The sequence below is a fragment of the Drosophila busckii genome, chromosome 2L (genome assembly GCF_011750605.1).
Source record: "Drosophila busckii strain San Diego stock center, stock number 13000-0081.31 chromosome 2L, ASM1175060v1, whole genome shotgun sequence".
Classification (NCBI taxonomy): Eukaryota; Metazoa; Arthropoda; class Insecta; order Diptera; family Drosophilidae; genus Drosophila; species Drosophila busckii.
The window spans coordinates 2,140,561-2,148,259 of NC_046604.1; positions in this window are offsets into that span (position 1 = coordinate 2,140,561).

Sequence of the window (7,699 nt, forward strand, 5' to 3'; positions counted from 1 at the left end):
CTAAGTAAAGCCGCATATCTCTTCGTGCGTCTCCGCTATCACATAGCCGAGCCTATATTCGCTACTTACACTTACATCCTCGTCGCAACTACAATTAACTAACTCCTCTAGATCTGCTGTAGTTACTCTGTAAGCCTGCCGGCCGCATATATATATATGACATACATATACTCGAAAAACATGTAAATTTAACTAAACAACACACATAAACCTGCAGAAGGCAGCAATAAGTCTACATATTAAAAAGAAATCCTCGTCGTTTTCTAATATATATTCGGGCTTTAAAGCGCGATTCGCAACATTACAGCTAGCGACAAGTCGCTAACTCAACAGACAGATTTTCATTTGTTTTGCTCTTATTACTTTTTATATATAAATAAGCTTGAAAGCAGTTGAGTGCTACTTTAACATAAACATTAAAATATGTTTTATTTAAAAATATTTTCAGCACTGTCGCCGGTTGAACCTCAAGAGAGCTGTGACTAATTCTCTGCCGGATAACTGCTTTGTAATCAGCTGTACAGCTCAAGGAAATAATAAAGCTAAAATTATAAGATACTTACTTTAGTTAATACATTTAGTAATAATACATTTACTTTATGCAACTGTATACAAATACAGCAATTAATTTAAATACCTACAGTTTGCATAAAGTAAATGTATTATTACTTTTACTATATATAAATTCTTTAAGCCCAACATTAGCAATTGTTGATTTTAAGCAGCATTTACAAGCTCGTTAAGTTAAGAACCATAGGTTAGTCTAACTGCCTGGATAAAAAGCCCTTGGCTCGATAATAATATTAGCAAGAGAGCTTGGCAATAAGCTCAGCTATATTACTATAACTTGAGCTAAGCATTGCCTAGGCGCTGACCCTTTTTTACAATAAACATGATGCTACCCTTTTGCCAATTTTACTCCTGCAAGTCAAGCAAGAGACAGAGACAGAGAGAGAGAGAGAGAGAGAGAGTTTCAAGCTTAAGTCAGTTGAAAATCCCCTAGAGTTTATGCTAAGACCCACTCGCATGCAATTTAGCCAAATGTATTACATTCAATTTGAATACTAAGCCGCTTACCAACACTAAAAGTTTGATGTGCACACAATAAACAGGATTTCTGGTTACAATTAGCATGTAAGCTGGACTGAATGTGCGTGCATGGGGCCCTCAAGCAACGGAGCAAGACAAAGTCAAACAAAGCTCATGCATAAAAAATGCCAAAAGGTCAACTGTCAAATGCGGGAGCGGGCAACAAGCACACGAGTACATGAAGCTTAAAATTGGCATTGGCGCTTAAAGCGCACAACCGCAACGAACCAAACGAAGGAAGGAGCGAGAGCGAGAGCGAGTCAAAGTCGCACTAACCAGCGCAATTAACACACAGCGTAGTACACAAACGAGTGCAAGGACGTGGAAAGTGGCGCAAGAGGCAAACGGTTACTTATTTAAAAATTTATGTAGCGTAATTACAAGCGATTCCCCAGGCCCAGGCCCAAAAGCAAATCCTTTTGATATGCCCCTTTTTTTTGCGTTTCGTTTGCTACGCACTCGCATCAAATTAAAAAGTCAAAACGAAAATGGGACAAATGGGCAAATGGCAAAATGTTGTTTTGCTTTCGCTCTCTCTCTCTCTCTTTTTGTGGGCAAAAGCAAGTTAAGCATCTAAATGACGTACTTTCAACTAGTCTATAATTTTTATCGTTAGCAATCTGCAGCAGCAGCAGCCCACAAAGAGTCATTTGGCCAACTAGTTGGCTAAACTGCTGCTGGCCCCAAAGCCTATTGTACATTATGCTGATAATGAACTTAAATTATTTATACATGAGCCCACCCAAACAAAAGCAGGCAACAAAATTTATTGCATTAGACGCGTTTTAATTACACCTGCGCGCAGAAGACACAACCCACACACACAAACACATACATTGTGTATACGCCGAGTCGTCCAGTTGTGGCAACTGTTCAGTCAAGTGCCGCCCTCTTGGCTGTTTGCTTGTTATGTATATAATTTAATTAGTGACACCCACGAATGCACCACCATAGAGTACTAAGTACTAAACCAACACACACACACACACACACATACAGAGACACAGCAACCGTTTCATACTCATACCCTGCTGGTGCTAATGATTTTCATGCCTTGGCATACTAATTTCATTCAGGTAGCACGCTCGATGGGCGTTGCTATGCCGTCTAAGTAATGATGGCATATTACACCACACAGCATTGCGTTTCGCACTGCAAAAAAAAAATAAAAATTACGTATACGTAACGTAACAAAAATTACTCACCATTTGATGCTCAAATTTATTGCATGCGGTTGTCAGTAGCCCCAACCTCAAACCCGCTAGCAATTGAAACTTGTAGCTGCTGGCTTTGTGTGTGTGTGTGTGTGTGAGCTTGCCTGCAATATTCTGATAATGAGATTCAAATCGTATGCTGATTAATGCGTCCCACAAATTGAAATTGAAATGGCAGTGTACTACTCGCGTAAAATGCTTGTTGAAGTGTCAGTTTGGCAAATTATTGATATTATGCAATTACCAGTTACTTGGGTATTATTTGCTTGAAGCAGCAGACCGTGGCTCATATTGCTAATCAAACTTAATGCTTAAATGTTAAAAAGCAGCATTAAACGATTCACGCAATAAGTATCAAACAAAGTATTAGCTCATATAGCAGTCGTTCGAAATATCTGCAAAGTGCTTGTATATAAAACAATTTTCCTTAGCTATATATAAAAATAAAGTATTTTTGTTGTTGTAGAAAGCAAGAAATTCATTTAATTAATTAATAAAAACTCTTGTGCCATAAAATTATTAAGTACTTAACGCATACGCAACAAAGTTTTAGATGTCATTAGTAGCTGTTGTACTTTTTGCATGAACATTTATTTGTTCAGCAATTATTTGTAATTGCCTTTATATAACTTACATTATATTCAACGCATATGCTTACATTTCCTCCATATTTACCATCTATAATTTATTGCTGTCATTCAAATAAACAAATTCAATTGATATCATTTTTGTAGCATACTTTTTTGGGCAAACAAATAGTTGCTTCCCACCGCATTTACATTATTATTCTTTTTAATTAATAAGAGTTTGAAATTGCTTTCCGCAAACGACTCTTACAGCCAACACCGAAATAGTTAAATAGCCCCATTTATACAGAAGGAAACCTCATGCAAGCGTCGCTGCTGCCACAAGCCAAAACTCAAAAGTACTTACCATTTTTTAAGTTGCCACTGCCACTAACTTGACGCTGTGTGCGCTTTTATTTTTTATTATTTTTTTCTGTGCACATTTCTTTTGGCTGCCTGTCAAATCCCAGCGCCGCAAACACTTTGCGCTAATCATCATATAAATGGTTTGTAAAATATTAGATAAGAGACAAAAACTGTTAAATGTTTTGGAATTAAATGCGTGATTTACCCCGTTGCCATTGCCCGCCCACTAAACCTAAACCAAAAAGAAAAAAAATGAGAATGGAAAGCACAAAATTAAGAGCGACTGTTTGCTACGCAGCGCGATTTTCCATTAAATCCTTGAGCAGCTAACGCGCTTAGCGAGAGCAACCACCAAGAGAAGGCACCGCCGCCGCTGCCGCTGTTGTTGCGTATACGTAGAGCTGTTGGTGTTGGCGTGGCGTGGCGTCAAGCTTATGCAAAAATTTTGTTTTATAAAATTTTCAAGTCAAGCGCCTAATCCCAACACTTATTCTTATACACTTCAATGTCTTACACTGTCTTGGGCTTGGGCTTGGGCTTGGGCTCGGGCTCGGTGGGTTGATGGCTAGTGGCATGCTGTGGTTGTGTTTTGCTGGCAGCAGCGAATTGAAAAGTTTTTTCCTTTTCTTACCAGACAATATTTTATGACAAGTGCTGCGCGCGGCTGGGCGGGGCGTGGCAAACGCATTGGCACATTGCCGGCTTATGCCACTGAAAAATTCATTCATTTCCTGCTTACTTTTCACAACAAAACAAAGCCGCATACTCAAACCCAACGACAACACTTTGTAATATATAATTAAGATTACAAGCTCTTTTGGTTTAAGTATTTTAAGGCGGACAGGCTTATATTTTATGTACCGACGCATATACTCTATATATATCTCCTAGCTTGACTGATAACCCAGAAGCTGCCAAAAATTTATTCATGACTGCGCCGTTTACTTTGCCACTTATGTCGCCCCCCCACTACAGCCCCCCGCCTTGCTTTATGGCAAGCCACAACCTTTGGCCTGCAGACTTATAAAGCTGAACATTAAATTTATGCACTGCGCAATTATTGAGTGCGCATAAAGCCATTTGCAGCGTCTTTAATAAATATTAATACACAAATACGAAAAAAGCTGTGGAAATTGGCAAGGCTGCAGCTAAAGCTAAAGCTGTACGCCACTCAGAGATTCTTTGCCGGCTCGACTATATAATCAACTAAAATGTTTTATATGCATATAATTGCACACTTGGCCCGCAGCGGATGTCGCCCGACCACGTAAATTAAGTGAAAAATTACAAGGCAAAAAATAATTACACACTTTGTATGCAACTTCACAGCATGGACTATGTGCTGCTGCTGCGTGTGTGTGCGTGAGTGTGTATAAGTGTGTGCTCGCCTCGGAGGTCACACAATGCCATTTGCACTTGCATAATTATAAAATTACTTGCCGCCAAGTGGCAAACAATGCGCACTTCCCTTAATTCTTTCTTTTGTTGCGTTATGCGCTTGCGAAGCAGAACAGTAAGTGTGCATAGAAGAACGGCAAACTGAAAAGAAACTATAGAACTACAGTGTGACTACAAAAAAAGGAAAACATATAGATGCTATCAAATGATCTATATTGCATTAGTAGATCAAATTCATTGTAAAACTGATAATCTTTAAGTAAATCAAAAGTCTATAAACTGCAAGGTCAATTGTTTAATTTAGCAAGTGTTTGATTTATCCAGACTATAGCACTGCTTTAACTGAGGTGCCTTTTAAATAAAAGAAAAATACTTCTGCTTTATATTTGAATAACAATTGCAATTATGTGGATTTTAGCTAAAATTTATGCAAGCCCAAAAATCTTTTTTATAAGCAGATTTTCAAATCACACTAACATGCAAGGGGAAGTCGTTAGCTTAGCACCTAAGCACACACACACACACAGAAACACATAGACATCTTTAAGTAAACATACACACACACATATGCTTGGGACAGCGTTACGTGTGAAGTTCATTAACAAGGCGTCAGGCGATCACCTGCATTGCATCATTTTTCAATGGACGTCCTGCTGTGCTCACGCCTGGCTAACTCACCAAAGTGGAATGAGCTAAAAGAGCGAGAAAGAGAGTGTGAGGCGCGGGCACCATTATGACTTGCCACTTGGCCTCCAACAATACCAAAATGCCAGCGGCTGGGACTTTGCTATACAACTGCAGCGAGCCATAAAATTATTATGCAAATACATGTAGAACAGCGTGGCTACGCTGATGGTGGGGGCGGGGGTTGTATGACCAGGGGGTGTGAGCACATTAGACGCACAAGCCGTTAATATGCAAATGCATGGGGGCTCATTCATAAAACGTAAAAAAAAGAACGAAAGAATATTTGCGCACTTAAAGTTCTGGGTGGCCGATACGCCTTTGAGGGGCTGGCTAAAGTTTCGCTCTGGCAGCAGCGGGAACGGACAAGGTACCAAAGTATATTGTGCATAGTTTGTAAGACTAATGAGCAGTCAGCAGTGCAGGCATATAACAAAAGCAGGAAGCGCGCGACAAGTGTGAGGGAAACTACATCAAGATGTTGCAGTTGCTTAGCAAAAATGGGCGCGCACCCCATTTATAACTGAAGTGTAAACAAGACGAAGGGTTTGTTTAAGGATAAGCAATTAAGATGCTGCGCATATCTTGAGCCAAATGAAAGTTATAGAGCTTGTCCCCTCGCTTGTTGCTTAACTAATGCAATGCAACAATTTTCTTTGACGTCGCATTAAATTACTTGAAGTTACATTTTTTATAGTCGCCACATAATTGAGCTGGGAAATGTTCAGTGGACCTGCAGCATAGTGACATACATTTGCATAATTATTAGAAACAGTTAAATATCCACAAATTGTACTTGGTGCGGCCCCCGAAGCACTTGGCGCCACACGGGGGACTCGTTTCGGCCAAAAAAGCAAATAAAGTCCAGCAGCGGGCGCATTATTCAAAGTACGCGACAAAAGACAGCAGCCCACGCAATTTACGAACGTAATTTGCAAAAATGAACAAGGACTGGACTGATGTATGCCTGGCAGCCTGTTGATGTGCGTGCCACTGCCACTGCCACTGCCGCTGACTATGTATTTAAAAAATAAGCAACAACAACAACAAGAGCAGCAGCAGCAGCAACAACTGAAATAAAATAAAATAAAATGTAATTTTTATTATGCTCAGTGGTTTTTATTGCCTGCTTTATCGTTCTACAAGTTCTATGCTTTGCTGCTTGTCTTGTCTGATATTTGTCTATGGCATGTCGCTGCTCTAGCTCCAAGTGTGGCTATTGTGGCATGCCCCAAGACACACACACCCCACACACACACACACACACATACCGCATAGACAACTGCACAAATAGACGCTGGCCCTTGCTATATTTCTTGCTTTTTTATGGGCTTTTTATTGACTTGATTATTATGTTTGCTTGTTGTTCACAACCAAAAATATACAACACAGCCAGCAACAAATAAAAAGAAAGCATAAAACGCTGCTTACGGCTCAACCCCAAAAGAAATTAAAAAATAATTTAGCTAGGCGACTCCAGGGACCAAATGGCTAGCTAGCTGCATAAATTCAAAGACTGTCTGGCCAGTCTGTGTCTTATGGCCCCAATGTCTGCAAGCCTGTATGTGTGCTTTAAACATAAATAAAAAAAAATACAGTCTCAAGCAGCTGCTTCTAATGACGCACTTGAATTTATATGCACACACACACACACATTCACACAGACACACACATCTTTGCAATTGTTACGCTCATATTTCAGAGTAATTCGCTGTAAGCTTATACTCTGAGTATTTGAGTTTTGCCAGCAAATCAAATTTTCGTAATAAATTATCAACAACAAACAGGAAAGCTAAAACAAATAGAAATATCTCGCAAAGTTTCTGTTGAAACGCTGTATGCTGGACATTTAATTGAAAAATGCTTCGCAATCCTGTTGGCCTGGTGACAAGCAGGACACTGGCAATTTACGTTATAAACTTCTATTTGAAATATGAGCAACCCAGTTTAATTTGCCCCTGGCCAGTTCTCAGTAAAAAGAACTAATAACAAATTGTATAATAATACACTTGTCCCTACTGCTGCATTGAGAATTACATGAATTCTTAGAACAAGTCATGTCAAGTAATACTGCAGTAGTTCTTTGTTATGAACTATTTGAATTGTGTAAGTAATTTAATTTATATAAGCATTGTTAGCTTACTTACCTTATCTGTACACCTATGTCTATTATTCAGCTTTCAGTTATAGCCAATTCAAGTTGAAGTGTTATATAGAACTTGATCTTAGTTCTTTTTCTAATTCGATTTTGCCAATTGATCAAACCAAACACAAAGCGTTTATTTAGACTCTAGTGCAAAATAATAAACTCTGCTCATAACAATTTATCCAATTACCATTGGAAGTGCCAGTGACAAGCAGCGCAAATGTTTATACATTACA